This window comes from Oryctolagus cuniculus, chromosome 8 (assembly GCF_051225735.1).
Source record: "Oryctolagus cuniculus isolate XC-2025 breed Fujian yellow rabbit chromosome 8, ASM5122573v1, whole genome shotgun sequence".
NCBI classification, from domain to species: Eukaryota; Metazoa; Chordata; class Mammalia; order Lagomorpha; family Leporidae; genus Oryctolagus; species Oryctolagus cuniculus.
The window spans coordinates 25,265,531-25,289,887 of NC_142874.1; the positions used below are offsets into that span (position 1 = coordinate 25,265,531).

Consider the following 24,357-nt stretch of genomic DNA (forward strand, 5'->3'; position numbering starts at 1 on the left):
TTATGTATCCTTCATGTTTTAAATTGGGCAAAAATTGGGTAGGCTTTTGATCTAGCAAGTAAGATGCCGCTGAGATATCTGCATCCCACATCAAGTACCAGGGTTTGATTCCTGGCTCTGAGTCCTAACACCAGTTTCCTGATAATGCAGAGTCTGGGAGGCAGCAGCAATAGTTGAAATAACTGGCTTGGACTTTGCTCTCTCTCTCTCTTTCTCTCTCTCTCAAACACAAAAATAATTTTTAAAAAACAAGCAGCTGTGATGGCTCAAATGACTGGGTTCCTTTCACCTAAATGCAAGACCTGGATTGAGTTCTCCATTCTGGGCTTCAGCCTCAGACCAGTTATTGCAGGCATGTGGGAAGTGAACCAGAACACTGGATGGAGCTCCCCGCTCCTTTGTGGCGGAATGAAAAGGCTGCTGGCAAGCGAGTGTCAGTTACTCAGGAATGGCTTCAGAAACCCCCTGGGAAACCACCAGAAAACAGAGCCTGCCTGGCAATGGGCTGTGATTGGTTAGGGCATAAACTGTCACTTGACTGGATTGGCTGCCTCGGCTATATAAGCTGCTGCACTAACTGAAACAAACGAGTCTACAGGCTGCTCGCTTCTGGCCCACTTTCACCAGACTCCTGGGGTCTGTGTGGTGACTCTGTGCTTCTTGCCCTCACCATGCTCCTCCTCTCAGCACAAATCCACAGCAACACTCCTTTCTCTCTCTCTCTCTCTCTCTTTCTTCCCTCTCTCTCCACCTCATTCCATTTGTGTTCCTCTCTGTGTCTCTTAAATAAGCTTTATTTTTTCAAAATAATTAAAATTGTAAATGAGAGTTCTATAACTAAGAATAAAAATAAACTATAACTATATAACCTTTTACAATCTAATATTATCATAGCTATTTAAAATTAAAGGTAATTGATTACAGGAAAAGGAAGCTGTGGAGAAAAATAAATACAGGAGGAAACAAAAATTAATCAAGCTTACTTAGCCATGACTTACATTTGTACCTGTATTATAAACAGATTTAAAATATGTATATATAGAGAAGTGAGGTCTCCGTTAATCCTTGACAACAGACCTTCATCATGTCATCCCCCTTGAATAAACTCTGCCATGGTTTTAAACCCAATTTAAAAATAGTTTTCCAACAATGAAAAAGATGCTAAAATGCCAAGCATGGCCAGCACCTGTAATGGACACATGCATCTGTCGGGAATGCAGTCAGCATAGTCACTGACTTGCTAGCAACAAACCATGGCAAACCTGGTTCTCACCCTGGCATGCCAGGGAGTTTTGTCAGCATTTGTTCTTATACACACAGGATGGCTCTCCTGAGCAGACTACAATTCTACCTTGAGCCAAGTAAATAACCTCTGAGACGACCTCAGATACGAACCAGCTCTCAGGTGGTTTTCCTTCAGATCGTGATCTGAAACTGTTATTAACAAAAGCCTAACAATATTCCAATTTTCACATAATTCAATTTGAATAAACTCCATTCCTTGAAATAGCACGGGAGAAACAAAATGGGTAGTAAAATTCTATCTCCACATACTACCTAATCTTTGAATCTGTATTCCATGTATTCATAGCAGGTATCACCCAGAATGCTTGAAGGTATGTAATTAAGATAAAACATAATTGAGGTGATAGGATACCAAAACTATTACTATTTTAGTTTTCTCTCTGAGAAAACCTCAGCAAGAATGAAAGATCCACCCATGCAAATTGAAAGAAAGATCTAGTTAGCCAGAAAAATGTCACAGTGTACAAAAGACAAAACAAAAAACACAAAAGCAAAAAGTCAGCTGAACTCAAACATCAGGTAGATACCAAAATGATATATGTTGGCAAAACCATGGGAACCAGCAGAAATAGAGGTTACAGCATCAAATTCCCTTGGTATGAATATTTCATAGCCTTAAAGTTGTTGAATCTAACTAAGCTTTGACTTTCCTCATCTAAAAAGTAATGGCGGCAGGCGCCGCAGCTCACTAGGCTAATCCTGCACCTGCGACACCGGCACCCCGGGTTCTAGTCCCGGTTGGGGTGCTGGTTCTGTCCCGGTTGCTCCTCCTCCAGTCCAGCTCTCTGCTGTGGCCCAGGAGGGCAGTAGAAGGTGGCCCAAGTGCTTGGGCCCAGCACCAGCATGGGAGACCAGGAGGAAGCACCTGGCTCCTGGCTTTGGATCTGTGCAGCGTGCCAGCTGTAGCAGCCATTTTGGGGGTGAACCAACGGAAGGAAGATCTTTCTCTCTGTCTCTCTCACTGTCTAACTCTGCCTGTCAAAAAAAAAAAAAAGTAATGGCTATAGTAATTCGTGCTTATCCCAGTCTGGACTGTGTTGATCCAGAATAAATATGAGCTTGTGGTGAGGCTCAGGACACCCCATCCCAACATATGGCGCATTGGCACTGGAGGAAACAGCAGAAGCAGAAAGCTCACCCTCGCCTTCCCTAGTCTTTCCTCCCTGAAGCAAGTCTCGAGGTCCTTATCCATTAGAGGCCTCCCTGTATGCAGAGCAAAGCAGCACCCTTGACTGTAAAGACACAGGGACACACAGATACCAAACCCAGAGACAACAGATCTACTCAGTCTTCCCAAACAAGAACAAGTCAATGCTCCTGTTTGCAACAGGAAATAGAAACACGCTGTATTTTGATAATGAATTACTTCTATCAACAACCAACTTATTCATTATTGTTTTGTTTTGTAGAGATTTATTTATTTATTTGAAAGGTGGAGCGGGGAGGGGAGAGAGAGAGTGAGAGAGAGAAACACAGACAGAGATATATCTTCCATATGCTGCTTCAGACCCCAAATGGCTGCAAAGGCCAGGGTTGGGCCAGGCCAAAGCCAGGAGCCTAGAACTCCATATGGGTCTCCCATCTGGGTACAAGAACCCAAACCCTGGGCCACCCTCTGCTGCTTTTCCAAGGCCATTTCCAGAGAGCTGGATCGTAAGTGGAGGAGCCAGGACTGGAACTGGCACACATATGGGATGCCAGCATCGTAGGCACGGTTTAACCTGCTATGCCAAAATGGCAGTCCTAATTTATTTATTTTTGTATCACTGAGAACACTCTAATCAATAGACTATTTTAGAATTGTTACATATAAATAACAACTATGTAGGTCTTAAGAGTAACAAAATTATAATACTCCAAAATGTAAAAATATCATGTATATTTGCTATAAGTATATAGAGAGAGTTCTAAAATGTGTAAGTATTTGCTGTGGATATTTTTATAAGTAGATAGATGTTGGAAAGGAAAACATGAAAACAAATGAATTTGAGAAATTAAGGAAATTAAATTGGATAGGTTGAGAATGCAAATTTTAAACAAGAAACTCTTCCTGCGTTAAATTTGCTTTAATTTCTAGAATTTAGAAACATACATTGAAAACGTACATAAAGTGAAAATGCACATGAACTGTAAACTATATATATATAAACTAAAATATACAATAAGATTATTTATACATCACATAAGAGTTATTTTCTAACAGTGTGAGGGAAGTTTGTTGAGTACAGTAAAATACTATAGATTACAAGACACAGAAACTGCACATAAGAAAGAGTTATCAGAGATTCAAGAAATTTCCAGATAAATCACAAAGGTTAGAGGTTATGTTGCCCTAAAGAGGAGATAAGCAGGCTAAAGGAGAAGCCTCAACCTGAAATGGATCAGGAAAATTCCATTTCACAGAAACTCCCAACACTGGCTGGAACAGAGGGAGACTCCATTTCCTGTTGTTTTCCTCTAATAAGTGTCACCATCAGCATAATCAATAAAAGGGAAATGAATTCCAGAAGCTGACTTCCAGAATCTTGTAGGGCTTAAACATCTTCTTACTGAGAGAAGGCAATGAACTCTCAAAGACATATTATTCATCACAGCCAGCCACTGACAACAAAGGCAAATTCGGAGCACACATTCCCTAGGGTTCCAAGGAGAAGGAAGACCAGGGGGAGATCACTCTTATATAATTTCTGATTCCTGCTGCCATGCTTGGGAAAGCAGTGGAAGATGGCCCAAGTACTTGGCTCCTGGCCACCACATGGAAACCCTGGATGCAGTTCCTTGCTCCCCATGTCGGGAGTGAACCAGCGGATGGAAGTTTCTTTCTCTCTCTATCTCTGTAACTCTGTCTTTGAATAAATAAATGAATATTTAAAACAAAATCTTGTATTTTATCAAATCCAACCCTGCCATGGGCTTTGATACTGTAAAGGACTAAAAGTATTGCCCTATTTTAACATTCCTTGGATCTCTGTGAGACCTCAGAGGAAAGAAAGGGTCATCAAAGAAGGATACACTCTTCTCTAAAGGGAGGAGAGAACAGCCGTGTCCAAAGATAGATGGCGTCTATGGTCATAAAAGGCTTCCATAGCCTTGGCAGCCCATGGCAAGAGCCGTGGATGATCACTGACATCATAAAAAAGAGTGTTAATTGTTAAAGGAACAACAGCAGTCACTGTGCACTTGCTCCCCATGGACGACCTCTGTCCCTAATGAATTATAATATGAGAACTCACTGCAAATTTTCTCCCCAAACTGTACTCTATATATTGCGTGTGGGCATGTGTACAAATTGTTGAAGTCTATGCTTAGCATGGAGTTGGTCCTCTGTATATAAAGTCAAACTAAAAATGAACCATAATGAAGGAGGAGATGGGAGAGGGAGAGGTAGGTGGGATAGGAGCTGGCAGGGAGGGGGTAAAGGGGAAAGAACCACTATATTCCTAAAGTTGTATCTATGAAAAAAAAATCATTAAATAAAAACTATAAAAACCCCTTCCTTGGATTAAAAAGGGACCCTTTCATGTGCTATGCCTTTTTTTTCTTCAAATAATAAGTTGACACTATTATGGTTAAGAAATTAAAATGTAACTGAGGTTTCTAGAGTCCAATAGGCACAATTCTTTTCAGTGGTACCTCAAGGACATGGCCTATTTTCTTACTTCCTGGAGTGTTTGACAGCCTGCAGCCCTCTCTCTTTGTACTGTGCTAAAAGGTAAACTGATGTCAGTGACACTGGTTCTACGAACCATCTCTTAAGGGCAGGAAAACGCTGAATGTCTTAGCAGTCTGTCTTCCTGTCAGTTTTCTGCATTCTTATAATTCTGGTTCTACAAGCACCTGTGAGCCTTTTCAACAATTAGTTTCCTGGGGACCGATTAATAGTGTTCAGTTAGACAGCTAATATTTATGACAGTTGAAGGTAAACCGTCTATTGAAATGTAGCCACCCAGTCATTAACTTCACCCCTCAGCGGGAGAAGAGCCTTCTACACATTTCTTTTTGAAAACAGCTAAAAATGTATGCATGGGATTTTGAAAATGGCAATGGTTTTTTAAAATACTCAGGAGTCTTTTTGTGTCATGATTCCATAGTGGGGAAAAAACTATAAAGGAAGTTTATTCTGAATATTTCTCAAATATTTCAATCACAAGAATTAATCTTTGTGTTTTCATAATGAATTGCATTTATGATACAGTCCCATGTCCAAAATGTGTTTGAATTATGAGGGAAAAAAGACTAATTTCCGGTATACTTCCAGAAGTTTATGGGACACTCCCAACTCAAATGCTCTCAAATCATTTTATTTTATTTTATTTTATTTTTATTTCCTCTCCCACAGAATGAGAGATTTCACTGTGGCAACCTCAGTGCTGTAATACTCCTGTCTCTCCCCATACAAATTATACCTTGACATTTACTGCTGTTTTCTGCATCTTCCTTGATAAAAAAAAAAGTACAGTTAGAACAAAAAAGAAATTGATCATTAATAATCCCAAAAAACAGGTATACCAATATATTATTTGTAGAACTGAAAGTTCAATATTTCATAAATGATTTCCAATGGCGTGGGGATTTCAGGAGTATAAACCCTTCATCATTGTGAAAACTGATTGGGGTTTAATAACAATCATCTTTCACCAACTGGCATTGGCAGTTTCATTATCAGATATCATTTGAAAGCAGGGACTTCTTGATACAATCGTTGTGCAATTCAATATAATTATATTGAGTCAACCTTCATCCTCCTGTGAAAATGCTTTTGGAAAATTATAATGAATTATCCAATTAGAGAGTGTGGTACCACTTGCTATTATGAAGAGGAAACTATGAAACAAAAATAGTGGGTATTTTATTGTATAAGAATTCAGGCTAAGAAATGGAATCCCAATTTCTGTGGCAGACTGTTATTTGAAAGGTACAGTAAGATTACCTTGATTACAGTTAATAATAAAAGATCATCTGGTTTCATTTAAACAATTAAGTGAGGGAACAAATGTAGACAGAGAACATTTGTTGAACTTCAAGTTGTTGAGAAAACTAGATTTAATTTGTCAATAAATAGCTTTAGTTCTATGTGTGCGTGTGTGTGTGTGTCTGTATCTGTCCAAGCATTAGAAATTCAGAGGACTGTATGGATCCCTTTCAATACATGTGCAAACGGTGTTAAGTAGCAGTACACTTAATCATAGTAGAATGGCACTGAAGTTGTTAAAATTGCTCCAGCATCTACCTCTATCTTCTTGTTAATGCAGAACCTGGGAGGCAGCAGTGTTCACTCAAGTAGAGAAAATATTAATCATTTCTCATTTTTATATCCAGGGTAATCATTTGCAAAAGCTATGTTTCACTATTGCAAATAAAAATTAAGGGTATTATCTAATTGATTTGTCCAGCATGGAACTGACCTGAAAGTTACAAGCTCAAAGACAGATTCTGAATGTCTTACTTCTACAAGAAACTCAAACAGAAACCTCAAAAAATGCACCAGGTGCTGATGGTACATGATTCACTCACACATTCAACAAATCTTTTCCGTATGGCCAACATACATTACATGCTATCCTAAGCAGAGGACACAAGCTAACATTTATTGATCAATTTCAATGGGGAAGACACTGATCTATTAATTCCTTAAATCATCTCCATAATTATCTCATCTGTCCATTCTTACTAATGGGAAGATGAGGCCGTGATACTATGAGGGCACTAACACCTTGCCAAAGCCACACAGCCGGACAGTGGCAGAGCCTAACTTTGAAACCTGGGGACTCAGCTTCACGCTCCAGACTAAAGTCATTAGTCTCTATCAATTGTATTAGTTTACCTTTTTATAAGAAGACCTGAAAAAGGAAATAATCTATCACCTGAAACCTGGAAATACTGAAAGAACGGTCACATTTCAGAACTGCTGTTGTTTCTGCAAGGTGGAGAAGCAGCAAAGCTCCACTGTTCAACCCCCAGCTGCAGCTCTGGGTTATTTTATTTACTGGTTTAAAAAAACCCAGAAGATGGGGCTCTGATTCACAGTTGCAAAAACTCAAGTCAGCTCTAAGAGTACCTGATTTCAAAACAAAGAAAAACAGGGCAAGAGAAAGAACACAAAAGAGAGAGAGAGAGGGAGGGAGGGAGGGAGGGAGGGAGGGAGAGAGAGAGAGAGAGAGAGAGAGAGAGAGATTTGCAAGCAACAGATAACAAGGAAGCAGAAAATATCAAAGGCAGAGTAACTTCTGAGTATTTTTTCTTAATTACACCAAGAAGACATGACTTAACTAACAAGGAACCTAGTTCTCCAAGCTTCTCAGCTAAAACACTTTCAATATGAACAAAAGACTGACATCAAATGTAGAGGCCGGAGAGAGAGGACTTACTTATTCCATAAATGGCTTATTTTCAGTGTTATAACTAATCAATTATTCAGTAAAGGTACAGAATGTGCACAACTTAATAAAATTGGAATTTTGCAATTTTACAAGACTATGTCTATAAAACAGTATGAAGTGTCCAGCTCATGATTAAATGTTTAACATAATACAGAAGCTTACAAACAGAAAACAGACTGGCTTCCGAACCTGGGTCCTTAAAATACTCATCCAAATTTTCCAATCATGTCTCTGTCTTATTAGATATTCCTCTCGTGATCTGATCTGTTCATGTTCTCTTGTATGTGGAACAAGAAAAGGACAAATAAAATATTATAAAATATTTTAAAGGGCAAGTATTTGTCTTACCAGTCAAGACATTCCATCTTGTATCTTATCCCTGGGTTCCCTGCCCGGCTCCTAACTTCAGCTTCAGGCAAATGCTCACCCTGGGAGGCAACAGTGATGGCTCAAGTGGCTGAGTCCCTGCCACCAATGTGGGAGACCCAGACTGAGTTTCTGCCTCCTGGTTTAGCTCAGCTTAGTCCTGGACTTTGTGGGCATTTAGGGAGTCAATCTCTCTTTCTCTTTCTTTCTCTCCTCTCTCTCTCTCTCTCTCACTCTGCCTAACTAAATAGCATTTTTAAAAAAGGAAAATTTCTTTTTTCCCCCAGATAACTGAAAATTGTAACTGAACAGAGTGAGAAACATGAGATTAAAGTTTACTCTGTATCCGGGAAAGAAGATTTAAAAAAAAAAAAAAAGCCAAATGTAACTAGGTCATACGAGAAAAATTAATGGGAGGCACAGTCAACACCAGTCTGCCTGTGGCCAGGCCCCAGGTGAGGGAATCTTCACAGCCCACCTGGGGTCTCTGAGCACCTATCAGTGTACTGATGCTGAGAGCAGGAGACAGGATGGGGCAGGGCACTGGGGATGCTGCTGACAGGTGCAGGACTCTCTACTCCAAATCATAAGCAACGTTTACAGGCAGGCGAGTTCAAATTCTTTGCTCTAACAAGGGGCTACACCGAATTTGAGCTTTTAACAGTCTGGAAGTAAATAATCAAACATCATTGTTCATGCCCCATAGGAGATACCCACTCCCTAAAAATAGGAATAATAAATAAAACTGTATCTCCAGTGACAGCAGGAGCTACTCACTCAGTTTGAGGTTTGTATACGATGACCACCAGCCACAAGCACGGATTTACCGAGAGAGGATTCCTGATAGCTGTTTGTTCCTTCTGTACTTCAGATTATTACACGTAGATAGAAAAGAAAGTCTATCTCCTAAAATGGGTAAGAAATTCCAAACAAGGTCTGGTTAGTTTACCCAAATGAACTTGTTCAGTTCATCTATATTATATTTGAAATATATATACAGACTATTTTTAAAAGTTTTTTTTTTTAAAGTTTGTTACAACTTAGGGGTTTTAAAAAGGGAAGTATATGTGTGTGCATATATGTTCACGTATATAATACACATAGATATTTCAGATAGATAGACTGAAAGACAGACTGACCAAACCAAGCAGGCATTCAGGCATTTCCTTTTGGACAGATGTATCTGGTTGACAGTTCACCAAAGGCATTTTCTTGTTTTTTTTTTGTTTTTTTTGTTTTTTTTTTTTTAAGATTGATTGATTGGTTGATTGATTTGAAAGAAAGAGTGACGGGGCAGGGGCGATTTTCCATCCACTGGTTCACTTTCCAAATGTCCACAACAGCAGGGGCTGCAGGGTCAGGCTGAAGCCAGGAGCCAGGAGCTCCAGTTGGGCCTCCAGAGTGGATAGCGAGGATCCAACAACTTGAGCCACAATCTGCTGCTTTCACAGGTGCAGGAGCAGGGAGATGGACTGGAAGCAAAGCCTCTGGGACTGGAACCAGCCTCCAATGTGGGATGCCGACATCACGAGCAGCAGCGTGACTCAGCGTGCCGCAGTGGCATTCGCATCACCGAAGTTTTGAGAAAGTCTGGAAAGATTTCAGAGTGCATGCTTTTGCAAGGGTGAGTAACTTTACCTCATGTGTCATGCATGAAACACGAAAATTCTCATGCAAGAAATCACAGGAACAAAGCCCGCCTGCTGTTTTCCTTTTCTAGTTCTTTCTATTAACCAGGCTGCCCTTTACAGAACCACATGCACACCGACGTCTCCCTGTCATCTCTTCCTTCATTCACACCCCACACCTACAGCCCAGGAGAGCAGCCAGGTGTGCTTCACTGGCCTAGAGTTACATTTTGACGACCTGCTACTTTCATTCTCCAGGATGAAAGGCAGAGAACCAGAGAAAGGATGCCCACTAGCACTTTGTTTATCTATGCAGAAGTGGCCCTTCATTGATGGAGCAACAAAAGCGAAAATGGCTCTACTTCTACTTTTCATTATTTTCTCTCTTTCTATGACAGCAGGTCCAAACACTGTCATTACAGCTTCTCATATGTGTGTAAATGGCTTGCACGATATTGCCTTCACTGATTTTTATGTTCCTTTGCATTCTGTAACTTTCTGGCTGGCACTTTTAGCCTGTATTTCAAACTACTTGGCAATTTCCTGAAAAACGTGTTTATTTCCCCTCCTGAAACCCATATCTAGTCATTGTTCTAAATCTAAAGGATGCTTGTTCGGTACTGATACTGAATTCTTCATATGCCTTTCTAAAAGCATTTAATAGTGACAAGAACAGAAAGAAAAAAAAATCTGTTTTCATATGAACTATTCATGCCCCCATATATTTCTTTTTTTACTGGTTTACACATTCTTTGCTTAATTCAACAGTTTTTTTTTTTTGACAGGCAGAGTGGACAGTGAGAGAGAGAGACAGAGAGAAAGGTCTTCCTTTCCGTTGGTTCACCCCCGAAATGGCCGCTGTGGCTGGTGCACCGTGCTGATCCGAAGCCAGGAGCCAGGTGCTTCTCCTGGTCTCCCATGCGGGTGCAGGGTCCAAGTGTGTATTAAGTAATGGGCACTGTGCTAGTTCTGCTATTTCAAACAATCATCAGCTTTGACTTCAATAACCTAAGAGTACAGTGAGAAAGTCTGTTGAAGAAGAAGGAGAAGGAAGAAAGGGAAGAGGAGAGTGAGAAAGGAGGGAAGAAGAGAATGAGAAGGAAGGAAGAGGAGGAAAGAGAAGAGAGGGAAAAAGAGCAGACATTAGTGCTTACTACCTAATATGATCACTGCTGAGACAGAGGTGCGCCTACATTCAGAGCCACGTGGGTGGGTCCACAACATACTTCATGGGTGGAGATGCATCCAAAAGCAGAGGAAAGGCCACAGGATTACGGGTCATATCAAGTTAAGTGTATTGACTGAAGGCTTTTCACAATATTTTCTGTATTTTGTTGAGCCTTGGAAAGGAAATAATAACGTACTTGTGACTTATTTATAAGAGAACACAATGGAACAGCCAAACAAATGATTACATGAGACTGATTCAAATAGCAGTCGTAAGATCTTGTATTAGTATAGCATACTTCCATTCATATTCTTACTGCTCCAAAACTTTTAACTCACATGGAACATAGCAATTGTATTGCAAATTTTATTTAAAATCATATTATATTGAAAGAATAGTAAAAAGTATAAGGATGAAAATCGTGGTAGAACACAGGAGAAAAGACATTCTAAGCATCCCATGGTCCCAGAAGAAAATACATCACCAAATCATCAGTTATAAGTGCACTAATATTGTATTCTAAAATTAAAAAAGAAGAATCTGTTCACTAAAGCACACAGAGCTGATCAAATGGAACAGAGGGCTTCAAAAGTGCACGGAAATTGAAAGTTATGAAAAAAGTCTCAAAAACTTTTGCACCAAAATTATCCTATATTTTGTTTCCATCCTTTTCCCCACATACTTTTTGAGGTGCCCTCATATAAAGAATTTATAATAATCGAGTTTCCATTTTCCAGGATGAAACGTGGAGCAGGGCACTTGATGAGGTACAACTAAGGTTTAACACCAGGTAGCAAGAGCCCATGTGAACCCAGGAAGAGATGGGTCTGGTGCCTCTAAGATGGGAACTGAAATTCTAGAAGCCAGAAAAGATGCCAAATTTTGAGAAATGGATAAAACAAAAAGCTTGTCAGAAAAAAAAATACTTCAGGAAAAAAAAGCTTATAGAGTAGGCCCCCAGGGGCTCCAAAAATAAGCTGTCCTTTAAATTGTTTAAAAGTGATGCAAGCAAATAGACACACACAGAGACACACATACACAAATGGACATTTTCTTGGTCTAAATCAAATCTTTACTTTTTGTAAAACACATTTTCAAAAAAATGTCCTTGAAGTCTTAAGCTCCACTGGTCCAAGACAAATCTAATGAAAGTCAGATTTCAGTGTGACTATGACACGGTCTGCTTCCTCCCTAGGAGCATGCAGCTGCCACTTGCTTTATGAGATGTGCTTCTTGGTCCACCCCAGAACTACCTGGGACTCTTAAAATGATGCAGCAAATGCACGCCTCTGTGGGTCTCACAAGAAAACATGAGTGACCCAAGCAACTTCTGGCTCCACTAAAGAAAATCCTCGATAATTACAAAGGGGAGTTGTCTTCCCAAGAATGAAACTGTCATTTAGGTTTGAAGGTGTAGCCCAGGGGTGACATGAATGATACCACTTCTTACTCAACCAGTAACCCCACAGTCTGTCTACACCGTGGCATATTCCTCATCACACTGCCTTTTTTTTTTAATTCTTTTTTTAAGATTTATTTTATTTATTTGAAAGAGTTACAGAGAGAGGTAGAGACAGAGAGAGGTCTTCCATTCACTGGTTCACTCCCCGAATGGCCACAACTGCAGGAGCTGAGTTGATCCAAAGGCAGGAGCCATGTGGGTGCAGAGGTCCAAGGACCTGGGCCATCTTCTACTGCTTTCCCAGGCCATAACAGAGAGCTGGATCAGAAGTAGAGCAGCCAGGACCCAAACCAATGCCCATATGGGATGCTGGCACTGCAGGCTGGGACTTTAACCTGCTGTGCCACAGCGCCGGCCCCTACACTGCCCTTTCAAGAATCATCTTAGCAAAATCAAAGTTATGGGGTCAGTGCTGTGCTGCAGCGGGTTAACGCCGTTAGTGCCGACATCCCATATGGGTGCCGGTTCGAGTCCCAGCTGCTCCTCTTCCAACCCAGCTCTCTGCTATGGCCTGGGAGAGCAGTAAGAAGATGGCCCCTGCACCTGCGTGGGAGACCCAGAAGAAGCTCCTGACTCCTGGATTCAGATCAGTGCAGCTCCGGCCATTGCGGCCAATTGGGGAGTGAACCATCAGATGGAAGACCTCTCTATCCCTCTGCCTCTCCTCTCTCTGTGTGGCTCTGACTTTCAAATAAGGAAATAAATCTTTAAAAAAAAAATAAAAGTTATGGTTTAACTAATTCTTAGACACCTTTTTCTTTTTCTGAGAAGACAACCATGACTTTCAAACTCTACAGTTTTATTTTAAATTCAGGTAACAATGATTATGGGTTGCTGCTCTCAAAATTCATTGTTTGAAGGGGCAACCTTTACGACCACACAGTGTGAGCTTATTTCAAAAGAGGGTCTCTATGGAGAGAATCAGGTACAGTGAGGCCATTAGGGTGGCTGTTACCCAGGATCCCTGGTATCCTCATAAAAGGAGGGACGAGGTTCAAAACCAGAATCAGGCAGAAAGGGATGAGCATGTCTTTTAAGTCTTGTTTATCATGTTGTCCACATATAGACAAGTGGGCCAAAGAAAGCATCAACAGACCAAGAATGAGTGTGATATACATAGTCATACTGCCATTGGATGGGGTAGAAATAAAGCTGTCCCCAGCAAGGCAGGGAAACCCTCTGTCTCTACAAAAGGGTAGAAAAGACTTCTACCTGCCAGCAGCCCAGGGAGAGAGCCCTGTCAACCTTGCAATCCTGACAACTCCAAGCGAAAGCACAGCTAAGACTCCCAGCAGCAGTGCCTGGTGGGACCAGGTCTGTGTGTCACTGTTTCCCAGCGTGGATGATCAGCAGAAGAAATCAGTAATGAGGATGAGAAACAGGGACATTCTTTTTGAGATATCCCCAAACTGGCATTAGCAAAGCAATGTTCAGTTCACCCCTACTAAATAAGTGAGGACATTTGCCATTTTCAAGAAACTAGAGGGCAATTATTTGGCAAGACACTAGTTTTCATGGGCTTTCCTGGGCACTAGGAGACAAAGGAATTACCAGTCTGTGGCCTGAACCACTGAGGGCAGGGATGCTGCAGGAGATGGAAAGTCTCTAGGAGAAGAAACTCGATGGATACAAGTCAAAAGTTACAGGAAAAGCATCAGACAGGAGCACTGATGGCCAATAACACCTTTATTTTATTTTTTAGTGTTTATTTTATTTATTTCAAAGACATAGTTTCAGAATAGAGAGAGACAGAGAGCAAGTGTGTGTGTGTGTGTGTGTGTGTGTGTGTGTGTGAGAGAGAGAGAGAGAGAGAGAGAGAGAGAGAGAGAGAGAATCTTCCATCCACTGCTTCACTCGCGAATGGCCCTGGTCCAGTACTTGAATATGCAATGCCTACATCACAAGCAATGGCTTAACTCACTGTGCCACAATGCCAGCCACCATTTCATTTCTTCACTCTCTTTTTTTCTTTCAAATCATGCATGTTCTGAGTCCTTTACACTAATTAATTTTAGCCTCATAAAAACCTTATGAAGTATTACTACTGTCATCATTGACATGCACTCCAAAGTCCCTATCAGAGGCATGAATGGTTGCACAAGTCAGGTTTAATCCTTGCTGCATTAAGGAGAGGCAAGGAGAGTTATAGGGCATTCTGTAGCCTGATTCAAAGAATCTACAGGATTTGGGATTTACGAAGATGATTTGGGATAAGGCTCCAAAAAGCCAGGTTTCATTCTGGATCAGGTCCTGTCATGAGGCAGAGTTGATCCTGTAACTGAGTATATTGGTCAGCAAGTTCTAGAAGGAAGACAGGTTACATAAGGCTAATGAAGTAGCAGTCACTCATATCACCAGGAATTCTGAAGTCTGCATAGGGAGATTTTCCTTTATCTTCACTTAGACAATATTATCAATTGCTCTCATCTTGTGTCTCTTTATCAAAAGCACAGAATGACCTTGTCTGATATTAACATTCTATTTTTTTTTTTATTTCTAACAGGATAACACCAAGGCCCAGGCCAGGTCTTAAGAACACCAAGGCCAAGATGTGTCAATTCAGTTCCCCCAAATTGCCCATTGGTAAAGAAACAGACGTGGGCATTAGGCACAGAGGCACTCCCACGATGGAGCGACTGAGTTCAAGTCTCAGCTCTGCCCCTGACTCCAGCTTCCTGCTACTGCACACCCTGGGAGGCAGCAAGTGATGGCTCAAGTACTGGGGTCCCTGCCATCCACCTGGGAGGCCTCAGTTCCTAGTCCCCCAGGAGTGGCCTGGACCAACCCTGGCTATTTCAGATATTCAAAGAGTGAAACAGCAGATGGGGCATCTCTGTCTGTCTGTCTGTCTGTCTCTGTCCCTGTGACTTTCAAAGAATACATACAAATGAATAAAAATAATGGGTGTTGTGCTGCAGTGGATGAAGACACCTCTTGGGATGCCTGCATCCCATATCAACACACCAATCAGAGTTGTGACTACTCTGCTTCTGATTTGGTTTCGTGATAATGCACCTGGGAGGTAGTGGGTGATGGTCCAAGCACTCAGGTACCTGCAAACCAAGCCATGTGCAAGACTTGGAGACAGTTCCTGATTCCTGGTTTTGCCTTGGATCACTGAGAGGTGAACCAGTAGATGGAAAATTTCCTTCTCTTTCTCACTCTCTCTCTCAGTGTGTGTCCCTCCCTCTCTAAGTCATTCTTTCAAATAAATAAATTGTTTAAAAGAAAATAAAACAGAGACCCAGGAAGTTCGAGTTAATGACCAAAGGTCACACAGATGAGTGCAAAGCAAGCTGTGAACCTGAGTAATTTCGCTCCAGGCTTTGACCCTGTGCTAAAATCAAGAGCCAGAGGTAGCAGTGGTGACAGCCTAATGCTACCTGTCCCAGACCAGAGGACACCACAAGTGATATTCTAGGAGATACGGTGTCAAGGATGCTTTTGTCTGCACAATTTTATTCTTGTTTACGTAACTTGTATTTATAATTTCTTTTTTTAAATTTATTTGACAGGTAGAGTTATAGACAGAGAGAGAGAGAGAGCGCAACGTCTTCCTTCTGTTGGTTCACCCCCCAAATGGCCACTACGGCCGGCACTGTGCTGATCTGAAGCCAGGAGCCAGGTGCTTCCTCCTGGTCTCTTATGGGGGTGCAGGGCCCAAGCACTTGGGCCATCCTCCATTGCCTTCCCGGGGCCACAGCCAGAGCTGGACTGGAAGAGGTGCAACTGGACTAGAACCCGGTCCAGCACCACAGGCAGAGGGTTAACCAAGTGAGCCACAGTGTCAGCCCCTGTACCTTCTTTTTTTTTTTTTCACTTTTATTTAGTAAATATAAATTTCCAAAGTACAGCTTATGGATACAATGGCTTCCCCCCTCCCCATAACTTCCCTCCCACCCGTAACCCTCCCATCTCCCGATCCCTCTCCCATTCCATTCACATCAAGATTCATTTTCAATTATCTTTATATACAGGAGATCAATTTAGTATATATTAAGTAAAGATTTCAACAGTTGGCACCTACACAGAAACATAAAGTATAAAATACTGTTTGAGAACTAGTTATAGCATTAATTCACATTGAACAACACATTAAGGACCGAGATCCTACATGAGGAGTAAATGCACAGTGACTCCAGTTGTTGACTTAACAAATTGACACTCTTGTTTATGGCGTCAGTAATCACCCTAGGCTCTTGTCATGAGATGCCAAGGTTATGGAAGCCTTTTGAGTTCGCAGACTCCAATCTTATTTAGACGAGGTCATAGTCAAAGTGAAAGTTCTCTCCTCCCTTCAAAGAAAGGTACATCCTTCTTTGATGGCCCGTTTTTTCCACTGGGATCTCACTCCCAGAGATCTTTCATTTAGGGTTTTGTTTTGTTTTGTTTTGTTTTGTTTTTTTTGCCAGAGTGTCTTGGCTTTCCATGCCTAAAATACTCTCATGGGCTCTTCAGCCAGATCGGAATGCCTTAAGGGATGATTCTGAGGCCAGAGTGCTGTTTAGGACATCTGCCATTCTATGAGTCTGCTGTGTATCCCACTTCCCATGTTGGATCATTCTCTACCTTTTTAATTCTATCAGTTAGCATTAGCAGACACTAGCCTTGTTTATGTGATCCCTTTGACTCTTAAACCTATCAGTATGATCAATTGTGAACTGAAATTGATCACTTGGACTACTGAGATGGCATTGATACATGCCACCTTGATGGGATTGAATTGGAGTCCCCTGGCACGTTTCTAACTCTACCATTTGGGGCAAGTCAGAATGAGCATGTCCCAAATTATACTTCTTCTCCCTCTCTTATTCCCACTCCATATTTAACAGAGATCACTTTTCAGTTCAATTTAAGCACCTAACAATAATTGTGTGTTAATTACAGAGTTCAACCAATAGTATTCATTAGAACAAAAAAAATACTAAAAGGGATAAAGTATTAAGTTATACATCAACACTCAGGACAAGGGCTGATGATGTCATTTTTTTCTCATAGTGTCCATTTCACTTCAACAGGTTTCCTCTTTGGTGCTCAGTTAGTTGTCACTGATCAGGGAGAACATATGATATTTGTCCCCTTGGTACTGGCTTATTTCACTCAGCATGATGCTTTCCAGATTCCTCCATTTTGTTGCAAATGACTGGATTTCATTGTTTTTGACTGCCGTATAATATTCTACAGAGTACATGCTGTATAGTATTCTATAGAGTACATGTTCCATAATTTCTTTATACAGTCTACTGTTGATTGGCATTTGGGTTGGTTCCAGGTCTTAGCTATTGTGAATTGAGCTGCAATAAACATTAATGTGCAGACAGCTTGTTTGTTTGCCAATTTAATTTCCTTTGGGTAAATTCCAAGGAGTGGGATGGCTGGATTGTATGGTAGGGTTATATTCAGGTTTCTGAGGAATCTCCAGACTGACTTCCATAGTGGCTTGATCAGTTTGCTTTCCCACCAACAGTGGGTTAGTGTCTCTTTCCCCACATCCTCGCCAGCATCTGTTGTTGGTAGATTTCTGTATGTGAGCCATTCTAACCGGGGTGAGGTGAAACCTCATTGTGGTTTTGATTTGCATTTCCCTGATTACTAGTGATCCTGAACATTTTTTCAGGTCTGTTGGCCATTTGGATTTCCTCTTTTGAAAAATGTCTATTGAGGTCCTTGGCCTATCTCTTAAGTGGGTTGTTTGTTTTGTTGTTGTGGAGTTTCTTGATTTCTTTGTAGATTCTGGTTATTAATCCTTTATCAGTTGCATAGTCTGCAAATATTTTTTCCCATTCTTTTGGTTGCCTCTTCACTTTCCTGACTGTTTCTTTTGCAGTACAGAAACTTCTCAATTTGATGCAATCCCAATTGCTAATTTTGGCTTTGACCACCTGTGCTTCCGGCGTCTTTTCCTAGAAGTCTTTGCCAGTGCCTATGTCTTGCACAGTTTCTCCAATGTTCTCTAATAATTTGATGGTGTCGGGTCGTAAATTTAGGTCTTTAACCCATGTTGAGTGGATTTTTGTGTAAGGTGAAAGGTAGGGGTCTTGCTTCATGCTTCTGCATGCGCCAGCCCCTATAACTTCTATAACTATCAAGCTAGTACCAGTGGTGATGGTTTCACATCTCACCATTCTGCAGTTTAAGTTATGTTAGGCACTGGCATCATGATACAGCAGGGTAAGCCTCCTCTTGGGAGGCTGGCACTCCATTTGAAAGTATCTGGGCTCATGTCCCACCTCTGATTTTAGTCCAGTTTCCTGCTAACACATCTGGGAGACAGCAGTAAATGGCCCCATATTTGGGGCCCTGCCACTCATGTTGGAGACCCAGAGACAGTTGAAGGTTCCTGGCTTCATTCTGTCCCAGTATTAGTCAGTGCAGACATTTGGAAAGTGAATCAGCAGATGGAAGACCTCTTTGTGTCTCTCCCTATCTCTGTCACACTTTCAAATAAACAAATATATAAATCCTAAAGCTAAATAATAAATCAATATTCTTTTATTTAAATATATTTTTCACTTTGTGGACTTGGACTTTGTCTAAGATGGAAAAAAATCTTCTAACTGTAAACCAAAAGGATAATTTAGTGTTATTAAGGATTACTTTTAACCAAGTCACCAGATATTCCCATCCATCAGACTGATGGTCTCAGTTCCAACATCTTTCTCACTTTGCATGTGAGTAAGTATTGCAACACATGTTTTTCATCTGACCAACATACATTGTATTACTATCAACTGTTATGTAACCCAATCCAAACTTTTAACATTTAGTGATTCACGGTGTCAGAAAATAATTTAAAATACAGTTCTTTTTTACTTTTACTCAAAGATATACGATAATGTAATGAGAAAGAGTTTCCAAGAAACTTTTTTAAAATTATACTATAGTTTAGGAAATTAGTACAACTTAAGAAAGTAGGTGATAACCATGCTTTCAAAGACATACAAAAATGATATAAATGTAAAATGCATGTTTAAAATAAAACACACAATATTCCAAGTTGATGTAACTTTCATACTCTATTAGACGCTTCTAGGAGAATTGCTTACTAGGTTCTTTTAATGCCAATCTTCATAATAAAGGATTATGTCCTAGCTAATTAAACTTGATGAACAGAAATTCAAATGCCAACTGAAAGGATTTGCAACTATCTATTTATTTTTCAGAATCATTTTAGGGGGTTCCTACAGATATTTATTAAATTTTTAAAGCATTTTATTTTTAACTGAAAAATAAAATTGTACATAAATATGGGCATCATGTAATGTTTCTATACTATTTTTTTAAATTTTTATTTATTTATTTGAGAGGTAGAGTCACAGACAGTGAGAGGGAGACACAGAGAGAAAGGTCTTCCACCCACTGGTTCACTCCCTAAGTGGCCACAACGGCTGGAGCTGCGCCAATCTGAAGCCAGGAGCCAGGAGCTTCTTATGGTCTCCCACCCGGGTACAGGGGCCCAAGGACTTGGGCCATCTTCTACTGCTTTCCCAGGTCACAGCAGAGAGCTGGATGGGAAGATGAGCAGCTGGGACTAGAACCAGTGCCCATATGGGATGCTGGCACCACAAGCAGAGGATTAACCTACTGTGCCACGGCGCCGGCCCCTATACTTTTTTTTAAGATTTTATTTACTTATTTGAGAGGTAAAGTTACAAACAGAGAGAAGGAGAGGCAGAGAGAAAGGTCTTCCACCTGCTTGTTCACTCCCCAAATGGCCGCAGCAACTGGAGCTGGGCCAATCTGAAGCCAGAAGCCAAGGAGTTTCTTCCAGGTCTCCCATGTGGGTACAGGGGCCCAAGTCCTTGGGCCATCTTCTACTGCTTTCCCAGGCCATCAGCAGAGAGCTGGATGGGAAGAGGAGCAGCCGGGGTTTGGACCAGCGCCCATGTGGCATGCCATTACTGCAGGTGGAAGCTTAGCCTACTACATGATAGCACCAGTCATATTGCATAAAGGCCCATCAGAATACACTTACTATCTTCTCAAACAATTAACATGTTTAAATCAATTCATCCATTCATTAATCAATTGTTCATTTTTTAGTTTTTAACAGATTCAGTGTAAATCCAGGATAAACTTACTGTCTCCTCAGTTTACATTTCTTTCTTTAATTGATTCATTAATTTCTAGTTATTTAGTTTTTAACAGATTCAATGTCATTCACTGACAAAAATCTAAGAACACAATGATATTCCCTTCTTCCTCCCTCTCTGCCCCCCTCCTTCCTTCTTTAAGTTTTCAAGGTAACATATTTTTAATTCTCATTGTAATCAAGGGCTTAATGCACCACCAAATAAAGAGTTCAACAAGTAAAAATTGCAAAGATCCTAGTTTAGTGAGCATGTAGCTAAGGGCTATACACAATAATAAAATAGAAAGATGACCATTTCACCCACATACAGGAAATTTTAAAGTAACCCCAGATCATCAGAACTATGGCAGTATAACTTTCTTAAACATTGGTTTGACAAAGTTATAAAACAAAGTTTAATGAAACCTAAAACTCTTTTTGAATATGAATCATTTATACTGTTGTAATTTACCCAAGACAGTTTGTAAGACGTCCAGAGACACTCCGAAGGAAGGAATCCCAGGAGGGGGAGGTCGCAACACTTTATACCCATCAAAGGCCCTGGTGAGTTACTGTTTTCAAGCATGACTACAGACAAACAGTAGAAAACCATTGGGGCGGGCACAGAAGTAAGAATCCACTTTCCACTATCACCGTGGGCAGTTCTGGCCACAGAAACCTCCTGGAGTTGTTCAAATGATTTCCCAGAGGGAATCTGTTTTATAATCAAGTACCTTTTACTCATTCTTGGATGTTCTACATGCTTGCCTAATTTATCAAGTGTGGATATCTTATAATCTCAATATGAAAATTACATGAACTGTCCTAACCCACACTGATTTCAACTAATATTTTCACCTATTTTAAGCTTTACAAGAAGTGGACACTGAACATTTTCCTATATTCAGATCAGAATGATAGCATGGTACATTAATAAAGATATGTTCATGATATTTAAAAGACAGGAATCCTAGCTATGCCACAATTGAATTCTAGATAAGTCTCTTGAAAGAAATAAGGAAACATCTTTCCCTGCATTTGAAATTTATTTGAATCTACTTATTTCCTTAGAAGTTTGTGTGTTTTGTTGTGTTTTAAAAAAATGAAACCTTGGGGCCGGCTCTGTGGTGTAGTGGGTAAAGCTGCTGCCTGCAGTGCCAGCATCCCATATGGGTGCCGGTTCTAATCCCAGCTGCTCCTCTTCCATTCCAGCTCTCTGCTGTGGCCTGGGAAAGCAGCAGAAGATGGTCCAGGTCCTTGGGCCCCTGCACCTTCATAGGAGACCCAGAAGAAGCTCCTGGCTCCTGGCTTCAGATCGGCGCAGCTCCAGCCATTACGACCAACTGGGGAGTGAACCATCAGATGGAAGACCTCTTTCTCTCTGTCTCTCCTTTGCTCTCTGTGTAACTCTGACTTTCAAATAAAAAAATAAATATTTAAAAAAATAAAACCTCAAATGTCATGGCAAGAATCAAATATCACAGAATAGCTAACAAACTAGCATCAGCACATGAATGGGAGGAGAAAGTGAGAAGGGACAAGGTTAATTCCCCCAAAATCGTACATTGCAAGAAGAAATTGTGGCTTTCCTGCAGGGACTGCAACTCATAAGCTTAGTTTAAATAACCTGGACCCACAGGCAGACCTGAGAACTGGAGCTTGTATGAAATTGGGCACAGCTGTTACAATCCAGCCCTCCTTGAGGACACTCTGGGAAAAGAATCAGGAGAAGTTCAGAAAAGCAGTATCCACTCCAAGTCTTTTTTTTTTTTTATTTACAGGCAGAGTGGACAGTGAGAGAGAGAGACAGAGAGAAAGGTCTTCCTTTGCCATTGGTTCACCCTCCAATGGCCGCCGCGTCCGGCGCACCGCGCTGATCCGAATGCAGGAGCCAGGTACTTATCCTGGTCTCCCATGGGGTGCAGGGCCCAGGCACTTGGGCCATCCTCCACTGCACTCCCTGGCCACAGCAGAGAGCTGGCCTGGAAAAGGGGCAACCGGGACAGAATCTGGCACCCCGACCGGGACTAGAACCCGGTGTGCCAGCGCCGCAAGGCAGAGGATTAGCCTAGTGAGCCGCGGTGCGGGCCAGTCTTTTCTTTTTTAAAGATTTATTTATTTGGAGGCAGAGGCATAGAGAGAGCAAGAGAAAAAGAGACATAGAGAGGACTTCCATCTGCTCGTTCACTCCCCAAGTGGCCGCAATGGCCAGAGCTATGCTGATCCAAAGTTAGGAGCCAAGAGCCTCTTCCAGGTCTCCCCATGGGGGTGCAGGGGCCCAAAGACATGGGCCATCTTCTACTGCTTTCCCAGGCCATTAGTAGAGAGCTGGATCGGAAGTGGAGCAGCTGGGACTAGAACCGGCGCCCATATGGGATGCTGGCACTGCAGGCAGTGGCTTTACCTGCTATACCACAGTGCCTCCCCTCCCCCCACTCCCAGTCTTTAAAAAACACTGTCTGGAAAGCTTCTGAGCAGCGACAGTTCAAAGAAGGACATTTGCCGTGGAGATGAAGAAACAGAACTGGGGATTTTTTAGCTCACACAGAGATGAACTTGACAGAGGTATTAGCTGACATTGAGGAATGCCCACCAAAAGGGTGTGTGGTGGAAAAGCCAGGGCAGTGAGATACACACAACAGCTGTAGCCTAGAGTCAGGTCAAGCCACACTCAGCAGCTTGAGGTTCATTATCGATGAGGAGAAAATATTAAAGAGAAACCAGAAAGAGAAGTTGTGTCCCTATAAGTACGCAGGCTCTACTAAGGAAGAAATCTTGAGGGTCAAGAAGCACTGGGGTGGTCACATTTTTATGTACAGAATGACAAATTACGATGATATTTCAGCATTTTTTTAAAAGATCAACAACCCAGCTATTATTTTTTTAGCCACTAGAAAAATACTAAGATTGACTAAGATTCCTGACTTTGAATTCAACAATCCAGGTATTTTACCTTTTTTATATAGATTTGTTTATTTATTTGAAAGGTAGAGTTGCAGAGAGAAGGAGGGAAAGGAGAGAGAGATCTTCCATCTGCTGGTTCACCCCCAAATGGCCACAGTGGCTAGTGCTGGGCCAGGTCAAAGCCAGGAGCCAGGAGCCTCATCGGAGTATCCCATGTGGGTGGCAGGGGTGCAAACTCCCAGGCCAGCTTCAGCTGCTCTTTCCAGGGCACCAGCGGCAAGCAGGATTGGCAGTGGGGCAGGCAGGCCATGAACCAGAACCCGTATGGGATGCCAGCACTGCCAGAGGCAGCCTAACCCGCTGTGCCACAGTGCAGGCACCAATCCAAGTATTTTTTAAAAGGCCAGATTGAGGAAACAGCGTTGTTTCACAGCAGGGTAAGTAAGCTGCCTTAGACCTGGCCCAGCCCTGACCATTGCAGCCATTTGAGGAGTAAACCAGCAGATAGAAGATCTCTCTTTCTCTCCCTCTCTCTGTAATTCTGCCTTTCAAATTAATGAATTAATTAACTGAAAAAGGAAGGCATATTGACCACTGGGCATTTCACATGGCAGTTACGCCACTGCTCAGAACACCTGCATTCCATATCACAGCACTTGGGTTTGAGTCTCGTTTCTGCTCCCAATTCTAGCTTCCTGTTAGCATACACCTATGGTGGACGCAGGTGATAACTCAACTGGCTGGCTGTCTGCCTCCCATGTGAGAGACCTGGATTGAGTTTCTGGCTCCTGGCTTCTGCCTCGCTGAGCCTCAGCAATTTCAAATATTTGGGGAGTGAACCAGCAGGTTGGATAGGAGCTCTGTTTGTTTGTCTGTCTCTTTCTCACTCCCCATCTCTTTTAAATGAATTTAAATAAATAAATGAAAGCAAGCAAGCCAACCAGATAGACACCAGGAAAACATGGCCTAGAATTTTTAGCATAATAACATTCATGTAAGTGATACTATTTTGTTGTAAACACACACAAAAAAAAGTGACAAATTTTCAGGCCACAGAGGATTTGATTTAGTAA

At 41.5% G+C, this 24,357-nt stretch overlaps 1 protein-coding gene across 1 annotated transcript in view; it reads right to left on the reverse strand.

The window, feature by feature from the left end:
- Window positions 1–8,825: 8,825 nt before the first annotated feature.
- The window catches only part of LOC149124932 (cationic amino acid transporter 3-like), a 29,069-nt gene continuing 13,537 nt past the window's right edge, over window positions 8,826–24,357 (reverse strand). Inside the window, exon 4 of the mRNA XM_089302197.1 lies at window positions 8,826–8,957. The gene's annotated coding sequence lies outside the window, so the exon portion shown is untranslated. The remainder of the gene's footprint in view (window positions 8,958–24,357) is intronic.